Raw genomic sequence first — 16,443 nt, forward strand, 5'->3', positions numbered from 1 at the left:
ACCGCCGAAACAGAAGTGATGTCTGCCAGGACCCTCAAAGACTGGACATGGCTGCGGGCCAGCCGGGAGTGGAGCTGAATGGCTGTTAGCAGGCCGAAGAGTAGATGGGTTGATGCTGGGACCAAACCGGCATAGTGGCAAGGAGGCCCAGGGAGACTCTCTGTCATCTGCCACGAGAACCTGAACCTTAGGTGAGGCTGCTGGATCCTCCAAAAGCCAGATGGGTCCAGTGGTAAGGATTTGTGTCGGGGATGGTTGGTCGGAGGTTAGCAGCCCATTGAGCAAACTGAAAAAATAATGCTCTGCTGGTTCTGTAATTGCCAATTTGTTCTGTCAAAGAATTAGGGAAAAGCAGGACCCAACACAAAAAAAGGGGTCCTTTAACCCTCGTGTTGTTCCTGGGTCGGATTGACCCAGAGTGTGTGTGTGTGTCTGTGTGTGTGTGTGCGTGTGTGTGTGTGTGCGTGAGTGCGTGCGTGCGTGCGTGTGATCATACGCAAGCCCTGGCCGGTCAGGGTTAGGGTTAGGGTGACCCAAGGATTGTCATTATCCAATTCTCCTGGGGTAATTGAGACCAATGGTTTGTCATTCTCGATTCTCCTGGGGGGTCATTTAGACCCCCAGAGAGGGCGCTGTGGTGCTCTGTGGGGTCATTTAGACCCACACCTGGTTCCAATTGAAATCAAGGGGGGTACATTAGACCCACTGTGGTAGTGGGGCATGGTCAGCGTCGGCTGCAGGAGGGAGGGAGTGGGGATGGGGTTCTGGGATCGGTGCCAGGGAGAGAGTCTAATTGTACACAGGTGTTCCAGTTCAACTAATGACTCTCTCCTCTTTATCAGCAGTAGCGCGCTGGGGCGCGGGGGGCCGCGAACCAGGAGATCACTCCCGGACTTATAACCTCAGAGTAACCCAGCTAGTTGCTTGATATATGATTTAAGTTTATGTTTGTTGACGTGTGTGGCGCAATAAAGAAAGACATTGAAAGACACCTACCTGATTCCCCTTGTGTTCATGACGAGGAACTCACGGTAATGCAGAGAATCTGTTACACCCACATATAAGTCTCAGTGTGCCACTCTCTCACGGACCATGGCACGATGTCACGTCAGGAGCGTTTCACCAGAGAACAGGTTTTCCAACAGCTATTCTCCCAGCAACCATCCTCTGAACCCGAAGAGAATGCGAAAGAGCCAGACCGAGAAGCGGACGGACAAGGAGATGGAGAAGCAGACCGAGAAGCAGACAGAAAAGCAGACCGAGAAGAAGACAGAGGACGGAGACGACGACGGCGGCGACCACGAAGACGACGACGGTGACGAAGACTACGACCCAGTGGGTGATGCTTCTGCAGATTCTTCATCCTTGGAAGAAGAAGAAGAAGGAGGACAAGACCACGGCGACACCACCACCTCCACCACCGGACTCGTGGAAAGAGAGACCTTCCCGTCAAGAAACGGGGAAATAACATGGTCCTCGAGGGCGTATGGCCGAGAGGAGGGCCACTGCTCCTCCTCCTCCTCCTCCTCTTCCTCCTCCTCTGCTGTGGCTCAAAGCGGGGTCCCCCGGGGCCCCACGATCCACGCGACGTCCCGCACTGGTGACCTAGCCTCGACGTTCCGCCTGTTCATCACACCGACGGTAGAGAACATCATCCTAGAGATGACGAATCGGGAGGGTCGTCGAAAAATACGGCGACGAATGGAAAGGGATGGACGAGACCGACCTGCGCGCTTACATAGGGCTGCTGATCATAGCGGGCGTGTACAGGTCCCGGGGCGAGGCCGCCGCCAGCCTGTGGGACGCCGAGAGCGGCCAGGCAATATTTCGTGCCACGATGCCCCTAAAACTCTTCCACACATACTCCAGACTTCTGCGCTTCGACGACCGCGAGACGAGATGCACGAGACAAGCCACGGACAAATTGGCGGCCGTGCGAGAGGTCTGGGACGCGTGGGTGTCGCGGCTACCGCACCTCTACAACCCGGGGCCCGAAGTGACCATGGACGAGCAACTGGTTCCGTTCAGAGGTTAGTCTTTTTTTAAAAAATATTATTATTATGTTATGTTATGTTATGTTATGTTATGTTATGTAGATAGCGGCTGCTAGTCCTCGTCCTCATCTCATCTCCTCTCATCTCTTCTTCCTCCTGTTTTTCTCCCTAGGCCGGTGTCCGTTCCGTCAGTACATGCCCAGCAATTCGGCGAAATACGGGATCAAGTCGTGGGTGGCCTGCAATGCGAAATCAAGCTACGCTTGGAAGATGCAAGTGTACACCGGAAAGCCGAGCGACGGACGCCCAGAACGGAACCAGGGGTTGCGGGTAGTGCTCGATGTAACGGAAGGACTGCACGGTCGTAACGTCACGTGCGACAATTACTTCACCTCCTACGAACTCGCGCGGCAGCTCCTGGAGAGGAAGCTCACCGTGGTCAGCACGGTTCGGAAGAACAAGCCCGAGCTCCCGACCAAGGGAAGAGAGGTGTTCTCATCCAAGTTCGCATTCACGCCCACCGCCACTCTGGTGTCCTACATCCCAAAGAAAAACAGGAATTTGGTGCTCCTGTGCACACGGCACCCCAAGGCCGACATCAGCGGCCGCGAGGACGGGAAACCAGTCATCGTCCTGGACTACAACCACAACAAAGGTGGCGTGGACAATGTAGACAAGGTGATCGGAATGTACAGCTGCAGGAGGATGACCGTGCGCTGGCCCCTGGTCGTCTTTCACAACATTCTCGACGTCTCTTCCTACAACGCCTTTGTGATATGGAGAGAGATCAACCCAGACTGGATGCCGGGCAAGCGGAACAAGCGGAGGGTGTTCCTAGAGCAGCTGGGAAAGGCTCTCGTGACTCCGTTCATCGCACGAAGGGAGCGCATCCCCCGCACGGACGTGTCCGCCGCGGTTGTGAAGGCTGTAAAAGCCGCCGCCGCCGCACAAAGAGCTCCTGACTACGACGCTCGACCCGAGTGTCCGGCCTCCTCCATAGCCCTAGCAGCAGCCCCGCTCGGGGCGAGTAAGAGGAATAGGTGTCAGATATGCCCCAGGAAAAAGGACTGTAAAACTCACACCGTGTGCCGCGGGTGTAACAAATACATCTGCAAGGGCTGCTCACTTGTCTATTGCCCTACGTGTGCGTCCTAATATGGGGTGGGCTATGTGAGGGGGCCAACAGCCGGGGGAAGCAGGGACAACACAAGGGTTATTAAGACAAAAATAAAACTACAAAAGCAAGCACGGTCCAAAAAACTTGGTTAAAAGAACCAAACACAAGTAAAATGTTCATAATGAAAAGTGTTAGTTCAGGGCCCAGAATCATGACAAAATGATTTGGGAAGTAAGATCTGATTGCAAGAGATCACAGGAGACAAATTCTGGACACATCTTAAAGCGATAGCATCCTTCCCTGCCCACAGATTTGTGGAGTTGTGTATGAAAGAGGGGAGACACACCACAGATGTCTTCTCCACAGGAAAATAAAAAGAGAACAGAATTCCATCAAAGCAGACTGTTTTCTTTGTTTGACATTTAGGTCAAGGAATAATACAATTACTATAGCCTGATATATTTTTCACAGCTTGATGTGCTTTGCTTAGACTACAAGCTATGGGTTTATCAGAGCTTATGTTCTATTAAATTTTGAAGTTTAGTAGCTGACATGAATGCTTTTATTAAAAGCAGGATTTAATTCTGGCATGTTAACCTTCTGTTGTATATGATCAAGTGAAAATATAGGTTATTTGATGAATGAATATGTATTGTTGAAAATGCATCGTTAAGTTCCAAAATAGTTTTATTATAATTCGTACTTATTATATAAATTTTTAAAAAGTTGCAAGAAATAGCTGAACATTCTTCATTTAGGCTATAGACCCACATTACATTACATTTCATTTAGCTGACGCTTTTATCCAAAGGGTACAAACCCAGAACAACAAGAATCAAGAAAGTACTACTTCTTCAAGAAAGCCAAACTACAAAGTGCTATAAGTAAGTGCCATTTAAGTGCTACTAAATTGTTAGTTTAAACTTTTATTCAAGGTATAGTTGGAAGAGGTGTGTTTTTAGTGTATTCTTACTCGCGTGTTGCACGCGAGTAAGAATACACACAATAATCTGTGGTGCTCAGATGTGGAGATTATTTCTTCGGACTGTTCTCTGGACCTGGAGCACCTCATGATCAGATGCCGACCTTATTATATCCCGAGGGAGTTTACATCGGTCGTTATAACAGCGGTGTATATTCCGCCACATACCGACACAATTCAGGCCCTGGACGAGTTGCATGCAGTTATCGACAGGACAGAGACCTCACGGCCGGAGGCTGCGTTTATTGTGGCCGGTGATTTTAACAACGCCAAGATGAGGAAAGTCCTGCCGAGATACCATCAACACATCAGCTGTCCTACGCGTGGTGAGAACACACTGAACCATTTTTACACTCCCTTCCAGGATGCATATAAGGCCCTCCCTCGCCCCCCATTTGGCAAATCAGATCACGTCTCACTTCTGCTGCTGCCTTCCTATAGGCAGAAACTCAAACGTGACAGACTGGTGACTTGGACCATTCAGCGGTGGTCCGACCAATCGGACTCAGCTCTACGGGACTGCTTCAGCACTACGGAGTGGTGTGTGTTAAAGGACAACATCAACACATACACGGACGCGGTCATCTGCTACATCAGCAAATGCATCGATGACGTCGTACCGAGGATTGCTGTACGAACAATACCAAACCAGAAGCCCTGGATTAATGGTGACCAACGCCTACAACTCAGGTGATCTGGAGGAGTACAGGAAGTCCAGGTACGCGCTCCGGAGTGCTATTAGCAGTGCCAAGAGACAGTAGCACTCACCTCCACCATCATGAAGTGTTTTGAGCGGTTAGTCAAATCCTTCCCTGACTCACTGGAGCCACTTCAGTTTGCCTCCAGGCCAAATAGGTTGAGTGCAGATGCTATTTCCCTATCCCCCCACACTGCCTCTCCCACCTGGATCAGAGGGACACATATGTGAGAATGCTGTTCATTGACTACAGTTCAGCGTTAAATACCATCATGCCACTGAAGCTCGTCACCATGCTCAGAGACCTTGGGCTCAACATCGCCCTCTGTGATTGGATCCTGAACTTCTTGACGGGCAGACCCCAGGCTGTGCGGATAGGCAGCACCACATCCTCCACCCTCTCAACACTCTCCTGTACTCCCTGTTCAAGCATGACTGCGTGGCCACCCACAGCTCCAACACCATCATCAAATTTGCTGATGACACAACCGTCATAGGCCTGATCACCGGCGACGATGAGACGGCCTACAGAGAGAAGGACATCTCTCTGTAGGCCGTCAGAGAGAAGGACATCTCTCTGTAGGCCGTCAGAGAGAAGGACATCTTGGTGCCAGGACAACAACCTCCATCTCAACGTCCGCAAAACAAAGGAGCTGATCGTGGACTACAGGAAGAGACAAGGAGTAGAACACGCCCCTCTTTCCATCAACAGGACTACGGTGGAGAGAGTCAGCAGCTTCAGGTTCCTCTGGGTTCACATCAGTGTTGACCTGACCTGGACTCACCACACAGACTCCATCAGGAAGATGGCCTGACAGCGGCTCTTCTTCCTCAGCAGGATGCGGAGGCTCAACATGGATGCCATGATTCTCTGCAATTTCTACAGGTGCACCATAGAGAGCATCCTGACTGGCTGCATCACCGCCTGGTACGGCAGCTGCACCGCCCTGAACCATAAGGCTTTACAGAGGGTGGTGAAGTCTGCCCAACACATCACCAGGACGGAGCTGCCATCCATGGAGGACCTCTACACCCAGCAGTATAGGAAGAAGGCCAACCGGATCATTAAAGACCCCTATCACCCCAGCCATAAACTGTTCTGCCTGCTGCCGTCTGGCCGACGGTACCGCAGCATCCGGGCCCGCACCACCAGACTCAGAGAGAGTTTCATCCCCCAGGCCACAAGACTTTTAAACTCCTCCAATCTGCCATAAATTCCTCTAAACTCTGCACCTTGCCATATTTGCCTTACATGTTGCACTACTTTTTTTAGGTGTATAGATATATATAAATATATTTTATTTTATTTTTGGATATTCTATTCTATATTATTTTTATTCATGTTTTTTTTTGCTTGTGTAATATTTTGAGCATTGCTAAAAGAGAGCCTGTGACCCAAGCATTTCATTGCCAGCGACTGCTAAATGTAATTGGTGTGCACATGACAACAAGCACTTGAAACTTGAAACACCATGGGACAGAAAGCCACATGTGAATGTCTAGCCTGGACTTTCTCTATTTTCCAAAAACTGTAGATGTTTTATGTTCAGTGGAACATCGTCAAGCACATGACTTAACCTTTGAGCTCTCTCCTTTTAGTTGAGTGCCAAGCGCAAGCTTAATGAAACAAATCACGTTTTATAAATACATTTTTTACCCATCAACTTTTATAAGGAAAGACTGGTTACAATTCTTTTAATTACATTTAATGACATTTCTGACAACATAATCTGCATCAGGTTAATGCAAGGGTTAGGGGTTATTCTGTAACTATTAGTATTGTTAAAGTAAACATTTACAGTTAGTGAAAAGTATTAACTTCAGATCTGTGAAAAGACATTAACTAGGTTCTGCACAATGGGCTGGTGCTTTAGATTTTTGTTGTTGTTTTTTGTATGAAAATACTACTCACATAGCAGGGATGTTTTGGCTGTCCCAGGACCATAGCAAAACTGTACTGTCAAGGGCTGATCGTCAAGATTAGAAAAGTCTGTGGTCATCAAGACTAGAAAAGTTCTATATAAATACAAACCATTCACAGTCAGTAAGCAAAGACTTTGGTTTTCGTCTCTGTACAGGCACAGTGGAAAACAATCAAGCAGTCTCGCTGTAACTGAAGAATCAACTGCTGTTTTCTTTAGTTACATTCACTGGACCTGAATGGAGTGGACAGCTTCTATTTTGGCTGAATATGAAGCTTATTTCCTGAAGCTCTGAGCATGGAGCTGGCTAGACCATTGGAAGAGACAGACAAGTGTGTATCAGAGGCACCATTTTCTGACCTTAAGATATTCGGTTATGCGATAAAGGCCTCTTTTATGAAGTCCTGCTGAAGACATATTTGTACCAATGGTGCCATCTGGTGTTCATAAGGTGGAGACATTTGTATTACCTCCTCCAAGGAGGTAATGTTTTCACCCTTGTCCCTGATGTGTTTTTTTTAAGCAAGATTACATAGAAATGCTAAGGGGGTGCATCCAGATTTTGTTTTTCTCACTTCCTTTAACATTGTGAGATAGGATGTTTTTTAAATGTTTGTAGATAATGAATTAATCTTGATGATAAAATCAAGCATGTTCATGCTATTCCAAATAAAATAAAATATTGGTGCTATTCCAAATAGAAATACGGATCTAGTGAATTTGGTTTCTTAAGGGAATTTTTGGGCCTTCACAGAGGTATGCGCTCTCTGAGTGCCATTCCAGTTCATGAGTTCTATCTGTCTCTCTGTCCATCTAGTCTTCATGTGCTGCAAATTATACAAGCCAGGTATTCCTCAAAGCTGTATAGTAACACCCAGGCCAAACTGGCTGCAGTTGCGCCACGGAATAGCCAAAGAACGATTTGCTTTTCATTTCCGCGCCCATGTTAACAGATTGACCAGCCACACCGGCTGCGGTTCAGCCGTGCTGCTCTTCTAGAGAATAAAGGTCTCACCAATTTTTTGTGTTCTGCGCGCAGTTCAAAGCAGAATAGAAAGTGAAAATGATCTTTCTCCAGAGTTTCAATGCTTATCTGTTGAATATGTCACAAACATAAATGTTTGCAACACTTCCTATAGCCTACCTGTTTCAAAATAAAAGCACTTAAGCATTTCTATTGACTGAATCCATTAATTAGTTTTTTTAAAGGTTTTTTTATTGTGAAATATTTGCCGGAGTAGAAGATGCACGGCTTCATACTATATAGTACTGGTATTTATTTGAGTATTTATTTTGTTAAGGGTGGTGCTCTAACTAAAAGGTTGGCGGTTCTATCCCAGTCTTCCCCATCTGCATGCCGAAGTGTGTTTGGACAAGAAACTGAACCCTGAATTGCCCCTCATAGAAAAAGGGCTGCCCATAGATGTACTGTATGAATGTGTGTGTGTGAATGGGTGAATGGCAATAAACTGTACTGTAAAGCGCTTTCATTGGTCATCAAGACTAGACCATTTACCATTTACATAGTACTACCTTTTACAAGGAAATACAGTAGTCATACCGGAAACCTCACACTGGCTGTAGTTGTACTAAAAGTTAACATAAAGAACTTCAGGTGATGGGCAGTAGACTTTTTCTCTCTCTCTGTCTCTCTCGCTTTTTCTCATTTTTGGCCATTTTCAAGGCAAATAACTGGCAGAACCAGACTGAAGGGCAGAAACAGGAGGACGATGTGTTTTGTCTGCTTTTGTTCTGTCCAACTGGTCTGAAAGTTTCAAAGGCCTGGCTTTATTTATCCACACATCGGGGAAATTCACTTGTTACAGCAGCAGGCATGTCAGAAAGAGGTAGACAAGAGAATAAAGAAATATAAAAAAGGACAATAGACAAAAAAAAAGAATTTAAAAGTCAAAATAAACTGAGGCTTACTACAGCCTACTTCATGTTGTCATCACAATTCAAATCTAAATGTGTATTAATCTAATGGGGTTGTTTGGCCCTGGTGTTGTAAGATGCATTGCAACATACCCCTCAAATTTTAACAAATTAGATCTGGTGGCAGTTTTACCTAGATTTATGAAATTTGGTAGGAAGATGAATCAGGCTAAGACTAAATTCTAGTGAAATTAGTGACATTTCTTTGAACATTCAATTTCAATTAGGTCCATGCTTAGAGCCTAGAATGTGCCACTTTAAAGGAAGGTGGTGATTTTTTTAACCTGTGTGGCAGCAAAGCCAGGAGCTGGCTATTGTTATGTCCCTGCGCAGGTGACAGCCAGTGACCAGAGGCATTAAGTTTATGGGTTCTTTGTCTGTCCGTCGATCCCATTCTTGTAAATGCGGTATCTCAATGCCTTGAGGGCACAAATATTAACTTGAGGCGTTTTCAGACATGACCTCCGGGTAAAATCCGGAGATTTGGCTACAGAGTTTACCCAGAGTTTGCCTTTCACACATGTACAACACAGTGGGAGGTTCTCTGCACAGACTTGTTCACAACAACAACAAATCCTCTGCATTATTCAGGCGAGAGTTGGAGCAGCAAGGAGCAGCAGGCAGAGGCAGTAAGTGACATATTAACTCCGTTGCAGAGATCACAGGATTTTGTTTTAGAGCACCCCGACATCGTCGTCAGCTGTTATCCTCACAAACTCTCTTGACATCTTCGTGGTGAATCCAGCGGGGGATCCCCTGCTGTGTTCACACATCGACTTTTACTGGATTATCCGCCTTACCTCATTTTATAAAGTCTGTCTCACTCTGACATTTGCTTTCACACATGCACCTATTCCGGAGAAAATAAGAAGGAACTGCAACTGAATTACTGTCAATCCTTGACAGTAATTCATACATCACTTGATTTTGGTAGCCAAAGGTCAAGGTTACTGTGGCCTCACACAGTATGCTTATGTTTTTCTTGAGCGTGATATCTTCAGCTTGAGGGAATTTCTTCAACTTTTGATCAATTGTCACTTGGACGCAAATATAAAGTGATCACGTTTCAGTGGTTAAAGTTCACAGTGACCTTATATGAATCTGGAAAAAACATGGTAAATGGTCTGTATTTATATAGCGATTTTCTAGTGTTTTCTAGTGTACGCTTAACAGTACAGTTTATTGCCATTCACCCATTCACACACACATTCATACAGTGCATCTATGGGCAGCACTTTTTTCTATGAGGGGCAATTCGGGGTTCAGTGTCTTTCCCAGGGACACTTGGACATGCAGATGGGGCAGACTAGGACCGAAGTTCAGGAAACTGTCTAAACTGAAGTGTGTGTGTGTGTGTGTGTGTGTGTGTGTGTGTGTGTGTCGACATTGAAACACAGAGACTGACTCTTTTGAACATATTGTCACATCTCGCCTGATTACTCAAGTTATGTTTACGTTACGTATTATCATTTAATTCCGTGTTTCCTGTTTCATTTTGGTAACCTGTGTCTCCCTCCTGTGTGTCCTAATGTGCTTCACCTGTGCTTGATTGTCTTCATGTGTATATAGTCTGTGTTTCCCTCGTGCAGTTGACAGAACGTAGCCTACTCTGTATCTATTCTGCAGAGCTACTCGTAACACATATTCTATGATTTTTTTAAATTAGATAATGTTACAAATAGAACTAAAGACTACATTAAATTCTTTATCGACAATGAAAATTAACACAATAAAAGGTATTCCCAAATTCCAAGTAAATAAAGGACAGTAGAAAATATTCCTCCTCTGCCAACAACAGCATACACAAAACCCAACAAAAGTAGGACAGTAGCATTTACTGTACCATTTGCACTCACTAGAGTATATGTCACGTAACTGTGATATTGCAGTCAGTCTGACATAAAAAAAATGGCCTGTATTTATATAGTGATTTTTTTAAGTCAAAGAGCATTACAGTGCATTTTTGGACACACGCTTTACCTCCTAAGCCATAGCCACCCTATGGCTGACAATTTGCACTACAGTGATGGTGTAAGTACTGGCTTGAGGGATGATCTGATGTTCATCAAGAAATATTTCTGGTTTATATACAGAGTACATTAGTCACATTAAACATTTGATTTATTGATAAAGTGTTTTACAAAGGCTGAATTGTTTGTCACCTGTTTCCTGACTGCGGTGTGTGTGCTCCGCAGTCCACTCCAGACTGCCGAAACAGTGATGGAGGATACCTTCTGATTATAAACAGAGGTTCCCGGGGGAAGGAACCAAGTATGGTTGAGTTAATTGGAAGGGGTGGCATTGGACAAATGCTGTTTTAAATTGGTTTGAGGACAAATTTGGACCCACAAGTGTGTTTGCTATGTGTGTTATCCAGTAGAGGATGTTCATATTTTTTGTGTACCAATTGTAATCTTCCTTTTGAAAATGTATTATTAATTAACAATCAATTCTTAACTTTTATTTATTAGTTTTGTTACCAGTATTATTTTTGTATTTTTTGTATTTTTTCCTTTACTTAAAAAAATCAGGCCTGCACTGTACAATTTGCTGCACGGGGAAAGAAGTTGCAACTGAAAAAATAAATAACTAAATACACGTAAATAAACGTCAGTCCTGTACGTGTCCTATAACTTGTGATCAGTGTTTATTGTTAGTGCAAAGTGAGCGCAGGTCAGAGGGGTGAGGAGGAAACAGACTCCGACAGAGATACAGGATGGCTGGACCTTTAATGTGCGTCTGTCCTGATACTGAAGCAGCGGCGTTATTATAATTTTTCAACTGAGTCCACGTCGCGATACATCTAAGAGACATGTCCATAGCTCTAGTGCTCAGCTCTGTGCAGGACACAGCATTCAGCACCTCAGTTATTACAGCCCAGGTGTAATTATTTTTAATAGTCACAAAAACCGTCACTCTGGAGGACACACTACAGAAAAGTGGGTAATTTGTGTCTTCCACCTCCGACGCCTTCTATTTCTGCTGTTGTGAGATTCTGGTGTTTTTTTACCTTTTGGGGGCGTCTATTATAACTTCAACTGTTCAGCACACCGCTCTCTTCATGACCAATGGATGTCCTTAGATGGAGAAATAGAGGTGTGGCAGTATACTAATTGCAGAGAGCGGACACGTGCCTGTCAATTTAGGATGATTCTGATTCATATAGCATATGCATGTTGGTGAGAAAAAATTTGGCTGGTTCACACATGTCATGAATCCGGCGGTGATTTTGCACACGCACTTATTTTCTGCGAGGTTAAGAACATTTCTGCACACATAAATAAGGCACATTGTGTTTGTATTTGCCTTTTATGGTGGTGCTGATACTTTTAAATTTAGAAGAGAACATCAGCTATGTAGTGAACTAAAAATGTGTGTGTGTATAGTTGTCATATCAGGGTTAATTTGATTAAAAGAGTGTTACATCCATCCCCACCGCTGTCTGCCATGTATAGCTAGCTGTAGCAGCATGGTGGTTTGAAATAAGCATGGATGAAAAGTGTCACATTTTACCTAAGTGACTATTCTCTAATCTTAAACAATTTTAACTTCAACAGTATCAGTACTAATCAAAATATAGACTTCATGTCACATCCAAGAAACTGTCTTACCTGAAAATCTGTTTTGGCTGTAATATCTGCATACGTCTTCACACAGATATGAAATTTCATATGCAAGGTCAGGAAAGAAGTAGTCATAAATTAAATTGATCACATGACTCTTAGGTCATCCCTTCTTGGTGAAAGTGGTGCTGTTAAAACCATACCTTTGATAAAACTATCCCTGGTCTCCCCTAACTATGAGAGATAAGGGCATAAAATGCAAATTATTTTCTAACAAACATTTTCACTATTTCTGTCCTTTATATAGGAGGAGCTTGATGAAGTTGTAACTGCCTGGAATGAACATCACATAAGAATAACAAACAATCCTCGGGGTCCTAATGGTCGCCCGTCCATAATGTATGCTGTTCCCCAACTTTATGGGACTCAGAATTTCTTGCAGCCAGCTGATCAATATAGAATAGAGATATGCCAAGAGGACTGTTGTTTTAAGGACTATCCTTGTGATGAGGATGTTTCACTTAGGTATGGAACTTATGGCTCTGCACAACCTTGCAATGTCGTCAATATCAATGATGATGTGTATGAAATTACAGACCTTTAGGGGAATGAAGTATGTGCTATGAGAAACAGTGTCAGCTAGGCCCACCATTGTATACAAATATGTCCTGAATTGTTTATTGTACATGCCATCTGAAATACAGGCACATGAACATTTTATTAAAGTTATTAACTGATGTTTGTTGCCCCATGTCTATATAGCCTTATAGCAGCTTCTTACACATATTGTACCAGTGAAAGGGACACTGAAAACCACTTTCAGCCATCACAGGCTGTTGTGCTTACAAATGCATGTTATTTGCCTAACTAAATTTGTTTCAAATAGCTGAGCATCTAAAGCTCCCTGGACTAGTATAAATACATAACAACTTGCACCCTGGAAAAAATGTAATGATTTGTCTAACACGATTAAGCAGGGGAATTGGAGCTAGAGATCTTTTTGTGACTGTGCAGCTTGATCATCAGCACACAATTTCACAAGCTTAACAACCTAAAAGTCTGAAGAGTTACAACTGTAATGAAATGTGTAATGTTGCTATGATGTCCAAACATTATTTCCACTGTCTATTTTTGCTACAGTTTCAATATCTATCTGTAGAATATATCACAGAACTGAAATTAAAAATAATAATTTATTTGTTATTATTATACTCAACACCTCCTGTATCCTTTTCAAATTAAAAGCCCTATAGCGTTTCTGTGGATGGAATCCCTTCATTTGTTAATGTGGTGGGGGGCACTAAATGGGTTCATTTGGTTTGCAGTACAACGCCACCTGGGGGATTGGCAGCCCAGAATAGATCGATCCAACGTCCTTTTATGGACACCATCAATTACACAAGTTTTTACTGATAAGAGGCAGAGACATTTATTAACAATTAAAAAAGCTGAAAGGGAGAAACAAGATTAATAAGCAAATATATTCTTTGCTGCAAACAGGACTAAGATCTAACTTTATTACATTACTCTAAAATCGATAATAAATCTCTTAAAACTATAAAAGCCAGCCTACAAAACAAAAGTAAGAATGGGGGATGTGAGCTCAGGCCACATGTGGAGAGGCAGTCTAACCAAAGGAGTGCCAAGGGGTGCCACCAGTTACTCACCTCGGGTGCCTCACAGCAAAAATGGTGCACACACACTCTTATCCCTGTGCTCACTTACATGTGTTATGTGGGGATCTCACCAAGAGTGCCTAGCCTCCCAGCAATGTGGCACTCAGCTACACTGAAACAAAAACTAATATAGAAATTAGGAATATAACCATAAACATCTGTAAACAATATAAACAATAATGATTGAACCCAATTGTTCAAACAACCAAAGATAACAATTCAAACAACTAAACCATAAAGTAAATGCTGCCAAAAAGGAATAAAACCAGTATTAACCAAAGCCAAAGAAAGCAAAATAGAACCAAGCAAAACAGTAGCAGGTGAACCTATAAGACATGCTGCATAAAAACACATTAAATATGGGGGCCACCCCTACTCACCACCTCCAGTATGGTCCCTTGGCATGTGTCTCTCACAGCCAGGACAACAGGGCACATGCAGGCTGTAATGGAGGCAGTAAATTTAGTTTGCATGCCACAGCAAATGAGCCTGGCAGGGTAGATCCACATACCTGTATAACAAGCAATCACAGCAGAGAGACAGAGGCTCACAGGTGCTTTATATAGCCTGACTGATTAGAGGAGGAGTCAGGGCTGGGGCTGCGTCCAGCACTGCTGCACACTATGTTCTCCCACAATGAGGATTCTTTCCCACCACATTAACAATACTTTTATTGATGGACTTTATCAAAGACAAAATTGATGTTCAAAGATAGGGCTGGCAGCAGCGCTGTCTGTGTGGACACCACACGCGCATGCGAGCCGCAGCAGTTCAGCGAGGTAGCCAACGCACAGGTAGAGATATAGGCAGTGTGGCCAAGGTGTAAATCTGTAGCGTGCATCAGCACCTTGGACAGCACTACGGGCAGTGTAGTGCACGCGGACCCCGGATGTGCACGCGGTTCCATTCATACTTTTTTCGGAATTCCGCAGAAAATTTTACTTAGGCCAAGAGGACTTGCAGATTATGAATATATATTTTAATTTTGAGCATGCTCATGTGCAAGTGTTGCTTGTGTTTGAGTGCCATTCTAGTTATTATTACTCTTAACTGTTATTACTATTATAATAATTATTTTGCTAATGAAGCCATTTTGTAAAACTGACTATGCTATGTGTAAATATTTAGCCTATAGGGGAATCCTTCCGTCAGCTGGTGTGGTGAAGGAAAGCTGAATCGTTGGTCAGAAGATGAGCGAGACGCAATAACGCATGAATGACACTCACAGAGGGGAGAAAAACGTTTCAACTTCTTTTCCAAACGTGATTTTGAAATTCTTGCAACTGGCATTAAAAGAACACATTTCTAGTAAAAGGTGGATGATGTAACTTGTTAGTAACTACATGTAATTCATTTCTAAATGTGACTAGGTGTGCCTGTCGGCGGTTTGCGCGCTCCTAGTGTTAAAAGAAACAAAAGCAATCAAATCAAAGTACACTAGCAACTACATTGTAAACGCACTTCAGGTGTCTGCGTGTGCATGCCGCTGTCCATGGTGCTGAATGATTTATACCGCAGGCTCTTCCAAAGTTGTTTTACCTGACCTGTCCTCTATCCATGGTGTTGCCGATTGTGTAGACAGTGACGGTGCATTCATAGGCAGGATGGACAATTGCTCAGGGCAAAAGGAAAGCATTGGCCAGCGATGTTCATGAGTGGAAGAACGCCTGGCAAGCTGATATATACATTATCCTATTATTCATTATTAATGAATACATATTAATACTCTCATAGGCTCTAAGCTGCGAAGGTATTGTATGTTGTTGAATGCAGTTAGAGTGATGAGCGTATTGTCGTTAACTCAAACCTTATCCTTATTATACCTGGTTCACTGTCTCTATATTTCCATTCTTACATGTGCGCACACACACACAGACTCAGAGAGACACATGCAGTGAGACCAGAGCTCGTTTATGTGAAGCAGCCGGTAAGTAACTTTGTTGAAGAACAGTGGAAACAGTGAAAACACAGAGTTTCTCTGGTCACAGCTGCTCAATGATCAGAGCAGAAACTGCAGTTGGTTTGTACCGAGCTGGAGTTTCTGTGTCCTCCTCCACTCTGCTGTCACTTGAACTAATAAAACCTCATCACTAGTTATCAGGACCTGAACTTAGTGTGTGTTTGATTCGCTCCAGAGTTTAATGACAACATGTCTCAAACCCAAACCAAAATAAAACCGGATTAAACTAAACAGGCAGTACATGTCTGCTTCCATGAATGTGAGAGCCTATGGATGGATTATACAGTAGACTATTTCATTAGTTCAGAAACACCAAGCAGAATTTATATATTTTTTAGGAAAACAGGGCTGTTTTTCTGATTTAACAAGACAATTTTCCTAAAAGAAAAATCTGCTCAGAAAAACTAAGCAGATTTTTCTTTCTCGAGTGGATACAATACGCTTCCGTATCATACAGATTGAATTTCTCGGTATAAAAGAATATAACTCATGAGGTCATGATATTACACATTCCTATACAATAGGTGGCGTCATGCACTAATGGTGTTGTTTTGTAGCCCACCATAGAAGAAGAAGAAGAAGAAGAAGAAGAAGAAG

Source organism: Hippoglossus stenolepis, chromosome 12 (genome assembly GCF_022539355.2).
Source record: "Hippoglossus stenolepis isolate QCI-W04-F060 chromosome 12, HSTE1.2, whole genome shotgun sequence".
Classification (NCBI taxonomy): domain Eukaryota; kingdom Metazoa; phylum Chordata; class Actinopteri; order Pleuronectiformes; family Pleuronectidae; genus Hippoglossus; species Hippoglossus stenolepis.